General features: G+C 39.0%; 1 protein-coding gene across 2 annotated transcripts in view; it reads right to left on the bottom strand.

Moving 5' to 3' along the window:
• LOC119557867 (LIM/homeobox protein Lhx1) overlaps positions 1-12118 on the bottom strand; it is a 55496-nt gene that overhangs the window by 18516 nt on the left and 24862 nt on the right. The gene's annotated exons all lie outside the window — the stretch shown is intronic.

Raw genomic sequence — 12118 nt, 5'->3', positions numbered from 1 at the left:
TTTCGATTAAAGCCAATGCTCTTACATATTATGTTTGGGTTCTCTTTAAGGCTAGGCGATTCTGGTAACGAAAAGTTACTTTAATAACGTTTAAATTTAGTAGAGAAGAGACCTCTATTCGTTATTCTATTAGAATCCGCCACTCAATTTGAAATGCCACCGTTGTTAGCCCTTAAATCCAAAATTGGATTTACAAGAAAACTAGACTAATTTTCCAATTTTCCTCCCTTGGTTTTCGTGTCATTGACAGACTAATTTTTTATTTTGTGCCCTGCACTTTGATTTCTTTCGGGGAAACATTTCCGTTTTTCCCCATTTTCCGTTTCAGAGTCATCAATTTGCTGGGGCGTCGTCGTCTGTTGGCATTTAGTGCCACTTGAGCGACAAACTGGCCAACGTCATGTCAAGGTCACACACTCGCACGAATATGTGTACCTCTATATATAGAGATATATATAGAGCTGGAGCCTTGGGTCATTGGTAATGAGTGTCCAAAGTTGTACAAGTTGGGGAAACTGTTCAAGTTGCTGCCCGGTCAGTTTGCACTTAATTTCTGTTTGTGTGTTGTGTGTGTTGCGTGCACAAACATTTAAAATTTATAGACAAACAGCCAGAAGTCTGCCACCCACTCCGTCCCCTTTTTGGGGGGGGAAATTCCCGGTCCCGGCCCCCGCTTTTCCGAATTAGCCACTTGGCATGCTCAGTCAAGTGGAAAGTGTAGTGCCAACCCCCTCGACATCTAAATGAAGTCGCTGTCCCACCCACGACCCCTGGAAAATCCCATCCCCATCCCCTTTCGAATTCCCATCCCAACCAACTCGGTGGAAATTGCTCCTTCTGTTGACTGGTTCACGTTTTTCACGCTTTGATGCGGCATTACAAATTGTTGTGGTATTTGTTGTGCCGTTGCACCCTCGCAAATAGTTGCACACACACACTCAAGTACGAGCAAACACACACGCAGTTGCACTGAGAAAAATTTGAGGCGACTTAGATATCATTAAGAGTATTCGAATTGGTCTTCTACCTTTAATACCATCCATTAAAGTTTCTTTTTCTTGCAAATCTCAAATATCGATTTAATTATCTATATAATCGATGGTGCTTTGGTGTTTCTTATCGATAGTTTTCAATAAAAATCAATGGGGTTATAAGAACATATATAAGATTTTCTTAGTTTTCCATTTTTAAATGAAGACAACGACAATATAATCACCATTATAATTAATAAATAATTAATTAAGATTACTATCCAATTTTACTATCAATACTATCGATATCGTTTTCGCACTTCCATATCGATAAGTTTCAATTGAAATCAATGGTCTTCAATATTTAAAGACAAGAATAATAGAATCACTATCACGTTCCTAACTTCTTAAACTTCTTCTTAACTGCTTTGGATTTTGTGTATATATTCATAGCACACCCCTTCATTTTCGCTCAGTGCACACCATTTGTTTAATTCATTTGTCGTTGCCTTGGCTTTGGCTTTCTGTTCAAAGTTTTGCAGCCATATCTGTCTCGAAATTCGTGGCCGCCGCTCAAAGTGTCAGAAACAGTTTTTGAGCCTTTGTGACTTTGACTTTTGATGATGTTTTGAGCGCCTCAACTTTAGGTGGAAAGCGGGGGAAAAGCGAGGGGAAAATCAGACAAGTTGCCTCAGTTCGAACTTCGTTTTGTTTGACACTTTGCTGCAAACAATAAACTTGAAGTTCTTCTTGGAAAAGCCGGGGGGCACCGAGGGGTTAAATGAAAAGGAGGGCAACAGGCAAACTGTCAAGTGTGGAATCCTTACGAATCCTTTAGGACAAATTTAGTTCAACAGAGGGGCAAGTGGAGATTGCAGAGCACTGACAAAGGCGAAATAAAGTTTACTAAATAAATGTAATTTAAATAGAAATCCAGAGATAAGTACTAATTTTAATCGAATTGGAAATATTTGTTAGGTATTTTAGATTTAGGAAATTAATTGTTTAGAATCAATCCAGTAAGTTGTTAATTTAAATGATATTAACTCAATCTTACAAAGTAAATGCGTTCGATTATTGTAATTTATTGCATTATCATAAATGCAAATAATCCAAAAATATATACTCCAACTATCTAATGTATTATGAAATCTCCATTAGCTTCTATAGTTTTCCAGTAAGGAAAACTAATTCAAATGATCTTAACTCAATCTTACCAAGTAAATAGCTTCGAATATAGTATCATTATTGCAAATAATCCAAAAATATATACCCCAACTATCAAATGTATTATGAAATCTACATTAGCTTCTATACTTCTGCACTTTCTTGAGAGTTTATTCTTGAGAAACCCTTAGTTCCCAAACTTTTTGCCATATAATTCTTCTTCTTGATCGTCTCAGCTCTTAAACCCCATTTTGCAAACCGAAAATCCTTGTTTTGATTGGCATTACGAGCACAATGCCTTATAGCGCTCATACATAGGTGTGTGTGTGCTCCTTATAAATGCCCAAGAAGTGGAAAAAGGGGTTGTTGCGAAAGGGAAAACAACAGTCGAAAAAGTTAGTACGCTCTGTTACCTTTTTGGGCAACTGCCTTCGGGTTGTTGTTGTTATTGTGCAAAATGTGGCCTGTCCGCTGTTTGTTGCTTTTGTTATTTCAAGCATTTTGTGGCATTGCCACAAGCGACAATCTACAACAACAAAACAACAAGAACAAGAACAAGAACAACAAAAACCGGCCGCATTTTGTGGGCATTTGTAAAGTGATCCCTTTTTTGCCATGCTGTTGGTTTTACAGCCAGACGAGCAGGCACCAAAAGGACCAAAGGACCTTTCTCCCCTTTGTTTTCCGCGCAAGTAAAAATCGCTGTGGCTGCACTGGAAAAAAATTCTACTGCCCTCCTTTTATTTCTAATTTAAAAATCCAACATTGCCTATATTTGCCTCGAAAGGCACAACATTTAAATTATTTCCTTAATCAAATTGAAATATATATATAATTTAGCTGATTGAAAAATAAAAACATATTTAGAAAATATATTAGGGTTAATATTAGGGTTATTTTGAAAATAATCTATGAGTTCTCTTAAATTCAAGAACATATTATATAAAGGTTAAAAAATGTACAAAGCACTTTTCGGTTTCTTAAAAAAAATTGTTGGAAATCTTTTGTTTGAAAAACCTCTGCAAAACATATAAAATGTATTATTTAAATAAAATATTTTAATTATAATTTTATTTCCAGTGCCGTGGTGTTGCTGCTGGTCTTGTGATGTTGCTGTCATGATGTTGCTGCTGTGCCTAAAGCAACAGGATTTCGGGGCTCGCGTTTTCCCTTGGAACGCGTTGAGCTGTGCCAAAAAGGATTTGCCTCATCCCTCTCCAGTTGGCATTTAACATTTTCCATATACATTTGTATATACATATATATCTTTCTCTCTGAAATTGATACCAATGATGTTCGGGCTCGGTTCCTTTGCAAAAAAAAAAAAAACAAAACACAAAAACCGAAACAGTTTTGTTTTTATTGTTTTTGTGTACGTTGTTGTGTTATTCTTTCATTTCAACGCGCCTGTCGCTCAGCAAAAAAAAAAAAAAATGAAAGAGAGAAAATTTAAGGACCTCTTCCAGGACCAAGCAAAGGTGAACTCCTTTTGGCGAGCGACGAACCAACTGACAGGAACAACAATAATAAGAAAACAGCAGGAACAACACAAGGACAATTGCCATAAACAAAATGGCGTCGTTTTGAGCCAGCAAAAGGAGCAGAGCGGAAGTAATGGCAGTTAAGGACTCGCAGGATGTCCCCTCCCCTTGGCATTTGCTTAAGAAAAGGATGTTTAAAGAATTTAAGAACGGAAGTTATATAGGTAAGGTCTTAGTTTTATCAGAAAACTGTAATCACAAACATGAATACTAAAACTAAAATTCCTTAAAGTAAAGTATTATGATAACGCGCCCAATTTTTAGTTATAAGGCACTCTTACCAGAAACCTTAGACATTTACTAAATATACCAAAACTAAAATTCCTCAAACTAAAGTATTATGATAATACGCCCAATACAACCACGTTTTTCCCAAAAATTGCCCATATCCCACATCTATAAACCTCAAACCCCTTTGTGCAAGGCAGAAACCGCACCCAAAAAGGGAATATACATAAAATAAACAAAAACGGCAGCTAGCTGATCCCGAGATCAGCAGACCCTATAGACCATGCCCACACAGAGATGACAAATATGTTGACAACGCAACACGAGCGAGGAACCCAAGGAACCCAGGGAACCCAGGGACCACACATATACCATCCTGCAGAATGGAATTGCAAATGAATTGATGCGCTTTGTTGACTTTTGTCAATTGGGATTATACCCATTCCTGTTACCATTCCGTTTCCCATACCCCGGATTCGGATTCGGATGCGGATTCATGTGGTTCCTAAAAGAGCGCAGCCATTGCGATTAACAATTGGCTTAAAACCGTGCCAAACAAAGTGTCGAAAAGCGAGCCTAAGCCGCAGATTCAGTTTCAGGTTCAGTTTCAGAGTTCCAGAGAGACCCAGGCCCAAAAACCGAAACCCCAGACGATCCCCAGATCGCGTTCTGCTGTCGGATCATTGACGAATGGGACAATAACAACTTTGTCTACCTGCCCACGCGATCGAAACTATATATATATATATGTATATTTGTGTATATAATGTATACAGGGCAGACAGAGGGGCAGAGATCAGAGATCAGCGCGCCTAGATTATTATGCCAGTCAGCCATCCGTCGGGGGATTTGTAAAACAGATCTTTTTACGGATTAAAGGCGAAACCACAGCAGCGGTGGCGGTGGATTCTGCGGTTATGACAAAAGACCCGCGGCCACAGAGAGAGAAAATAGGGGTAAGAAGGTGGATAAATAAATTTATGAAAATATTTTAAAGAAGAAACCTTATGAATACTGAGTCTTTATAACTTCTTCAGTCAAAAAAGGTTACCGGTTATAGAAAGATTATTTTATATATATAAATTATTACCATTTAATTTCTTAAGATTAAACTCTATATTTTTCCCTGTGCACTTGTTTATGGCCTGATTATTGAGCCCCGGACACGAGCAATAAAACCAATCCACATCTGAGTCTCCATTCGCGCGGAGAACTTCCGCAAAACGATTTAGTTTTGGATACTGCTTATAAGGAGGGGGAATACTTTTGGTTGGAGGCGGGGTCAATGGCATAAAACCGCAGAAAGTGAAAGTAAATGAGTCTCTTGTGGGCCAACACACAATATTTGTCTTAATTGGAGTAATTTCGGTGATTTTTTCAGGTAATAAGAAGTTGATGGATAGATGGGTGGCAAAGTGGTATAAATTAATGGAATCGAAAATGGTAAATGATCATGGATTACAAATACTAATGTATTTTAAAGCTAATCTAAAATTTTGATAGCTAACTTTTTTATAACCAGTGAAAATATAATAAAATCTCAAATTAGTTCGCATATAATTGAGATACTATCCCAAAATTTGCAAATTTCCCCCCCGAACCGACAACTTTCCCTTTTCGCGGCGACTCTCCCAGATTTTGGTGTTGTTATAGTTGGATTTCCCTTTCTGTTTGTTTTCCCAACCGTATTTTGTTATTACTATTTCGGTTTCGGCCCCGCGCTGTCAAACATATCAATTTCAAAGCGAATTTTCCTCCGGACCGGCTATCGCCTTCTCCCTCTCCCACGGCAGAGGCCATCTCTTTCTGGCTGTCCCTCTGCTGTTTTATTTGTTTGTCCATAAATTGTCTGTCAGCATTTCTGCTTTTGTTTTCTTTGCTAGATTTCTGACATGTTTTTCTTGTATCTCGTTTTTTCGTGTTTTTTTTTCCAGGGTTTTGTTATAACTTTGATGGATTGCATGCAGAAAATGCCGAAAAACTGAAAACCGAAAAACGAGCAAAGTTCAAAATTATAAATCACACTCAAATTTGTTGCAAGAGGCAGGCGAAATATACAAAAAACGAAGTGCAAAATTTATGATTTGCCGTAAACAAGAGTAACAACAAATCGATTAACACATAAAACGAAAACAAGAATTAACTCCAACGATTTGTGACACTAATAAATAAGGCAGCAACAAAGGAAGCAGCATTATCTTGCCCCTTTTCTCCGGTAATCTTTTTTTTCCAAAACTCACTTCATCTTCCTCGGGGATACTTTATGGGATATGCGAAACTTTTATTTATTTATGCTTATTGCGTTTATCATTTGTGACATTTGCATAGCGCCGGCGTGGGCCAAAGTGTGGGAATCTGGGGAGAGTCGGGGGCATTCGGGAAATCGGGGAATCTGGGAATCTGGGAATCCGGGGAGCCCGAGAAATTGTCACAGCTTGCCCGTTTTTATTGCGCCAACCAAGTCGCAATCTGCAGCTGTAAAAATCTGCGCAAATTTATGCGCAAATGAATTGTGCATTTGATGTTGGCTTACTTGCAAAAAAAAAAAGGGGAGTGGGCCGACTTAAAAATTGGCTCAAACCCAAGCAGCAGGTGATGAGATATAGCTTTCAAGTCCTGCTTTAAAACTAGATTTTAAGAACTAGCTGCCAGCACAGCTAAAACTGAACATCATTCCATAAAAGATAGTCCTAAACTTAATCAGGATTCCTTATATTATAACAATTTATTAAAAAGCCTCCCTAAAATAAATGAATAATATTTTTTTAAATACTATAATATTCTCATAAACATATAATCAAGCTTCCTTAAAATATTTCCATAAATAATATAGTATTTCCAACACTTGTGACATTTTTAGTGGTAATTCATCTGTAAGGTCACAGCCAAATAAATCATAAAAACCAACCCATTTCCAGCGATCTAAAAAGTCATATTTCAAATGATTCATTAGTTCCACCTTTTTCGGTTCATTCATCTTTTTAGCACCTATTCCCAGACGCAATCTTCACTTGATCTCGAGTTTCAGCAATACGAAAATACAAAAAAATACGAAAAAAGCTGTCACAGTTTTTCTCTCTAGGCAGAAAATGCATTTTCGCCTGACCCACATTTCGTGGCCCACTGCCCCGCCCTCTTCACCTTGCCGATATATGTTTTTCTTTACCACATATATATTTCTGTTTCGCATTTTCCAGGCCAAAAACTGAGTCACAACAGATTCAACGGATCATTGCGATCGCCGCCGCCGCCGCCGCTTGAAAACTGACTCATTTCCATTGGCAATCGTGAGTCAGGCGTGAAAAGGTGGAAAACTTGACGGTTCTCGGTGCTTTTTTTCTGGTCCTGAGCTGAAACCGTTTTGTTATGTCATTTATAGCCGCCTATTTAACGTTTTTTCAAGCGAAAAACTTTATTTTCACGCGCATTACGCAAAACGCAAAGAGACGCGGCGGCGCAACAACTGTGACTCCAAAGTCAGGCCCCAAAAAGCGCTTCGCCAGTAAAAGCCCATTAAAACTAACTTCGAAGTGGCTGTAAAAAATAAAGCCAAACTAAAAATAAAATAAACATTAACTGCTCCCCAAGTGCGGGCTTTCGAGATAGAAAACAAAAAAACAGAAACTGAAACTGAAACAGAAACATACCTCGGATGGGGAGTACTCGTAAAATACTGGAGATTGGGAACAGGTTTCAAATAGAGGGCTAGGAAGAGGAGTGACCCCGACAAGTGGGTTTGGGCTTGGGTCTCGGTTTCGGAATTTATCTAAGCTGCAATGGTTTCGCCTCAGCGGTTACAGGTGGGAGGTATCTGGGTTATACCAAAGATCAGGGCGGGTTCTTTTTGTTATCGATCTTTGTGACTCTTATAGCTGCTCTATTGTTTTTGTTGGATGGGAACCAATTTGAATCTAATAAAATATTATTATAGTAATTTATATTTTACAATTAATACGGAAAAATACTAACGATATACTATGAAATGAATACCAAACATAAATGCTACATATTACAATTTTTTCGTTTCAAGACCATTTAAAGTTTCAAAAAATACCACATCAAAAACTCTTACAAACCATATAAATGTGGTTCTTAAACCATCGCTGCTCCGTCAGTTATCTCCCCTGAACATATGCCCACATATATCATACATATTTATATAAATATGAGTTATGAGTGTGCAAAATAAAAGGAAGCTGAAAAGGGAAAAACGCAGCCAATGGCAAAGATCTCAGTGGCGCGATAAGGAAAAGCCACCCCGTCGGAAAAACTCGGGGCGGCGAAAACTTTAAGCTTAAAGAGCCCCAGTGTTTGTATTGTGTTTTATTTGCGAGTCGGAGGAAGTGGAGAAATAAAATAAACGAGGGAATCGAAATCGATTTCGTGTATTTCGAGTGCTTGGAGTCTTTTGCCTTTTGCCTAAGCTTTTCCAAGGGGCCTTAAGCCAGTTCTAGTGGTAGTACGAAACCCCCTAAAACCCCCCCTCCCCTACTCTTTCTCCCATTTTCTTTTTCCTCTCCTTTGGCAGACATCATTTTGCACACAAAGCTCTGCACATTTCCGTTTCCGTTTTGTATACATAACCTCAATTCACATTTTGGCATGGCCACCCTTAGATGGCAACCCCCAAGTGTGATGCCCTCTCTTTCTAGCACAGCTAGCTAAATACCACCCCCCCCCCCCCCCCATACAACATTTTGCGGCTGTCTCTTTCTTTGGCAAATGCCACCTGCAGCAGTTTTTGTGAAGCTTTGCGTGCTTTTGGTTTCGACAGTTGGATTTGTGCTGTGCGACCTCAGAATAAAGTCCTTCCTTCTTTGCCACCAACCCCCCCCCCCCTTTCCACCCAACATCCCCCTTTTCCCCACCCCTTTCCCTTACAGCTTCCCTTCGCCTTTTGTCTCGTTTTTCTTCGCTTTTTGTGGCTGCTGTTTTCTTTAGTCAGCCGCCAACGCGAAATCCGCCAAAGCAAGCCACCCCCAAAAGCGCCACCCACAATGCCACCCCCTGACCCCCTGACCCCCCTTCCCTTGGCCCTCCCTCCCCCTATTGCCATCTCTCTCTTGGCCATTTCACCATTTGTTGCCATCTCTTTTGGTTTTTGGCCCGAGGCCCGCCTTTCTTTTTTCCCCCCGTTTTTTGTGCGCTGCCAACGTCGCAGTCGACGCTTATCTCTGCCACCCCTTACTTTTGGGGGGATTTTCAGGAGGTTTCTCCTTACTTTTTTTCGACTTCATTTTTTGACTGTTGAAAATGTTTGGCCAAGCTTGAAATATGACACGATTACAAGGGGTGGGGGGTGTGCTCATATAAGAACACACAGAAAAATACCTCTCAAATTTTTAAGATCTAGAAGATCTATATTCTGGAATATGAAAATAATCATCAGCTTGACAAGCTCATATTTTTATTTTAAAGTATTTTCCACAATATTTTTTTTAAATTCACCCACTTGTTAAACCAATTGAAGTACAAATTTTCTCTGTGCCCTAACTCTTTGGGTCGTAAATCTCTGCTGTTTAGGGCGCAGAGGTTTTTGGGAAAAATAGCTCCTTAAAGTGCCGCACTTAAAGCGCTTTTATGGGCATCCAACGCCAAAAGGCGAATAAAACATATCAGAAACAAAGGCCAACTGAAAACTGAAACTGAAACTCTCTCATTGTCATTATCAGGGGACTTGATTTTGTTTGCTCATCAAGTTAACCCCTTAAAGCCAAGAGACACTCAATTTTTGATTGGAGATTTATGGGACAAGTTACGAGTCCGCTTTCGGCACTAAAGTTCACTCGAGTCAAGAAGACTTTGCTCTAGTTTTAACGCCTCTCGTAATTTGCCCCGACACATCATCAAATGGCTGCCCCTTAACCCGCCACTGCCCCCCCTGGTTCGTTTTAGTTAGACATTAAAATGCTGGAAAATGCTGAGCGAGAAGACCCTTTTTATTTATTTTCCTCATGGTCTTATGCTCTTCTTTTTTTTTGTAACGTCTGGGCCTCGTTTTCGTTTTATTTCGGGGTCTTACGAGTTTTGTCATTAAGGCGCGCAAGTCGTTCAACAAATGCCCCATAAACAATAAACAATAACAAGTGTGAGTGTGTGGAGAAGAGTTATTACCCACAAGAAAAAAGAGGGGGTGTTGGGAACCCACAGGCTCAGCGACAGGTTAGGCTTTGGAATTGGAAATCGATTAAGATCCTAGGAGAGGCAGAACTCCCGACGGAAAAGTTACAGCACCATACAAAATAACGTGTCAAACGATTGATTTTTGGGAATTAGGAATTTCCAGAATTTAATAAATTCTAATTTTATTATTATTATTAGTAACTCTTGTAATTTTAAAGAATTTCCCAGCTCTCAACTTCTCTATTTGTCCCTTGGCACTTTCAAACATTTACTTAGCGACCCCCATTAATTCCTCTGAATTATTATGGTCTTGATTTATGAACTTGGCCCCCCCAGTTTTCCTCAACGGTTTCCCGCTAAAATGGCGACATTTCCGCCACAGTCAGTGCCAAAAGTCTACCGGCCTTTCCACCTTTGGGCGTTATAAATTTTTATTTTTATTTTTATTTTCCCTCTTGGTCGCCACAAATCAAAGCCGTGTTTTATGGAAAATAGTTGGCAACACACAGCACACACACAAAAGGCACACACGCACTTGGCCAAATGATTTACGAAGGCATTGAAAAGGCGTTAGAAGAGAGGAAGGTACCAGTTTTTTGGTTTGGTTCGGTTCGGACATTTTTTTTATTTTTTTTTATCGCACATCGGTAAAGTATTAAATTCGTGGCCCCAAAATAGCCGCAAATTTATTATCCCAACGAGCATACAGTGAGAAAAAAAGCATTAAAAAGGCGCAGGGAAAGTCCGTCGGTAAACGGGGTGGGGAGGGGAGGGGAGAGGGCGGCGTTGTGGTCAGTCTCGTGTATAACAAAAAGTAAAAACCCAGGGAGTCATAAAAATAAAAAATAGCCCAAGTAAATGTCAAATAAACTTTAACGGTTTTACTTTTTTCCTTCGGTTCTTCGCTTTTTTATATATTTTTTTCTACGGGAAACAGATTGGACCACAGGCAGCCGCAGCAGCCAAAGCCATAAACTTTTCGAGCTGCAAGGCCCCAAACCAAAAAAAATATACTACATATAAATACTTATATAGCGGTGTATAAATGTATATATATATATTTACACGGGAAAAAGAGTATTTCAGCTGCCAAAGATCCATGTTTTATGCAAAATGTATTGGTAGCTTAAAAATTATTTGGGCTTAGTAGCCTAAAATAAAAACTAGCCCATAAAATACATTATAAGAATTTTCAAAAATCAAAAAATATAAAAAGATACTCGCTAAATACATGGCAATAAACAATTTTACACCTTAAAATACCACAAAAGTCTAGTTACAATTTTATTTCAATTATTATAACTCCTGGGTATACACCTTTATTTTCTGTGTGTAAATACATATAGATGCGATGTAACCAAACTGACTGAACAAAAACTGCCACCGCTGCAAAAACTGAAACTGCAAATAAAAATGAAAATAAAAACTCCTAGAGAAAGAAGAAGTAGCAACCGCAAGGCTGTTGGCGAATCAAAGGGGGGAGGCGGCGGCTAAAAGGGGGCGGCAGGGGCGTGGCAAAGGGCCAAGGGCGTAGCTGAAGCGATTTACCCGGGGGCCCATCGAGAATAAGAGTACTATATTACGTGACCAGCCGGCAAAATGACAACCGTAAATCTGCGGTATATTTCATGTGGTTGAACGGACTTAAAGGGAGGATATACGATATAGGGTTACCCATTACTTTGATTTAGGAAAGGCTTACTGGGAAATCAGATAGAAAAGTTGGAAAATACAACAGTATATTATCACCTTAGATATTTTTTAAAAGATAATTAAATTTAAGAAAAATAAATATTAAACTAAAAAAAATACCAAATTAAGTAATCTCAGAAAGGTTCCCATCTTTGATAAGCACCATACTATATAATTACTAATACGCCACGTTGTTACCCTGTAAAAAGTCCGACTTTTACCCTGAGAGCTTAACTTTTTGGGCCGACTTTAATGTGGAATTGGCTTTAAAAAAAGAGAGGCCAACGCAACAACAGCTGCTTATCGCTGAGAAAAAGATAAAGCGAAGACGATGAAGATGAAGATGAACTTTAGGGACTTTTGGCCATATGCGTTTGACCCTTTTGGCCGGCAAAA

The sequence above is a fragment of the Drosophila subpulchrella genome, chromosome X (genome assembly GCF_014743375.2).
Source record: "Drosophila subpulchrella strain 33 F10 #4 breed RU33 chromosome X, RU_Dsub_v1.1 Primary Assembly, whole genome shotgun sequence".
In the NCBI taxonomy this organism is placed as follows: Eukaryota; Metazoa; Arthropoda; class Insecta; order Diptera; family Drosophilidae; genus Drosophila; species Drosophila subpulchrella.
This window is presented reverse-complemented; position numbering and strand designations above follow the sequence as displayed.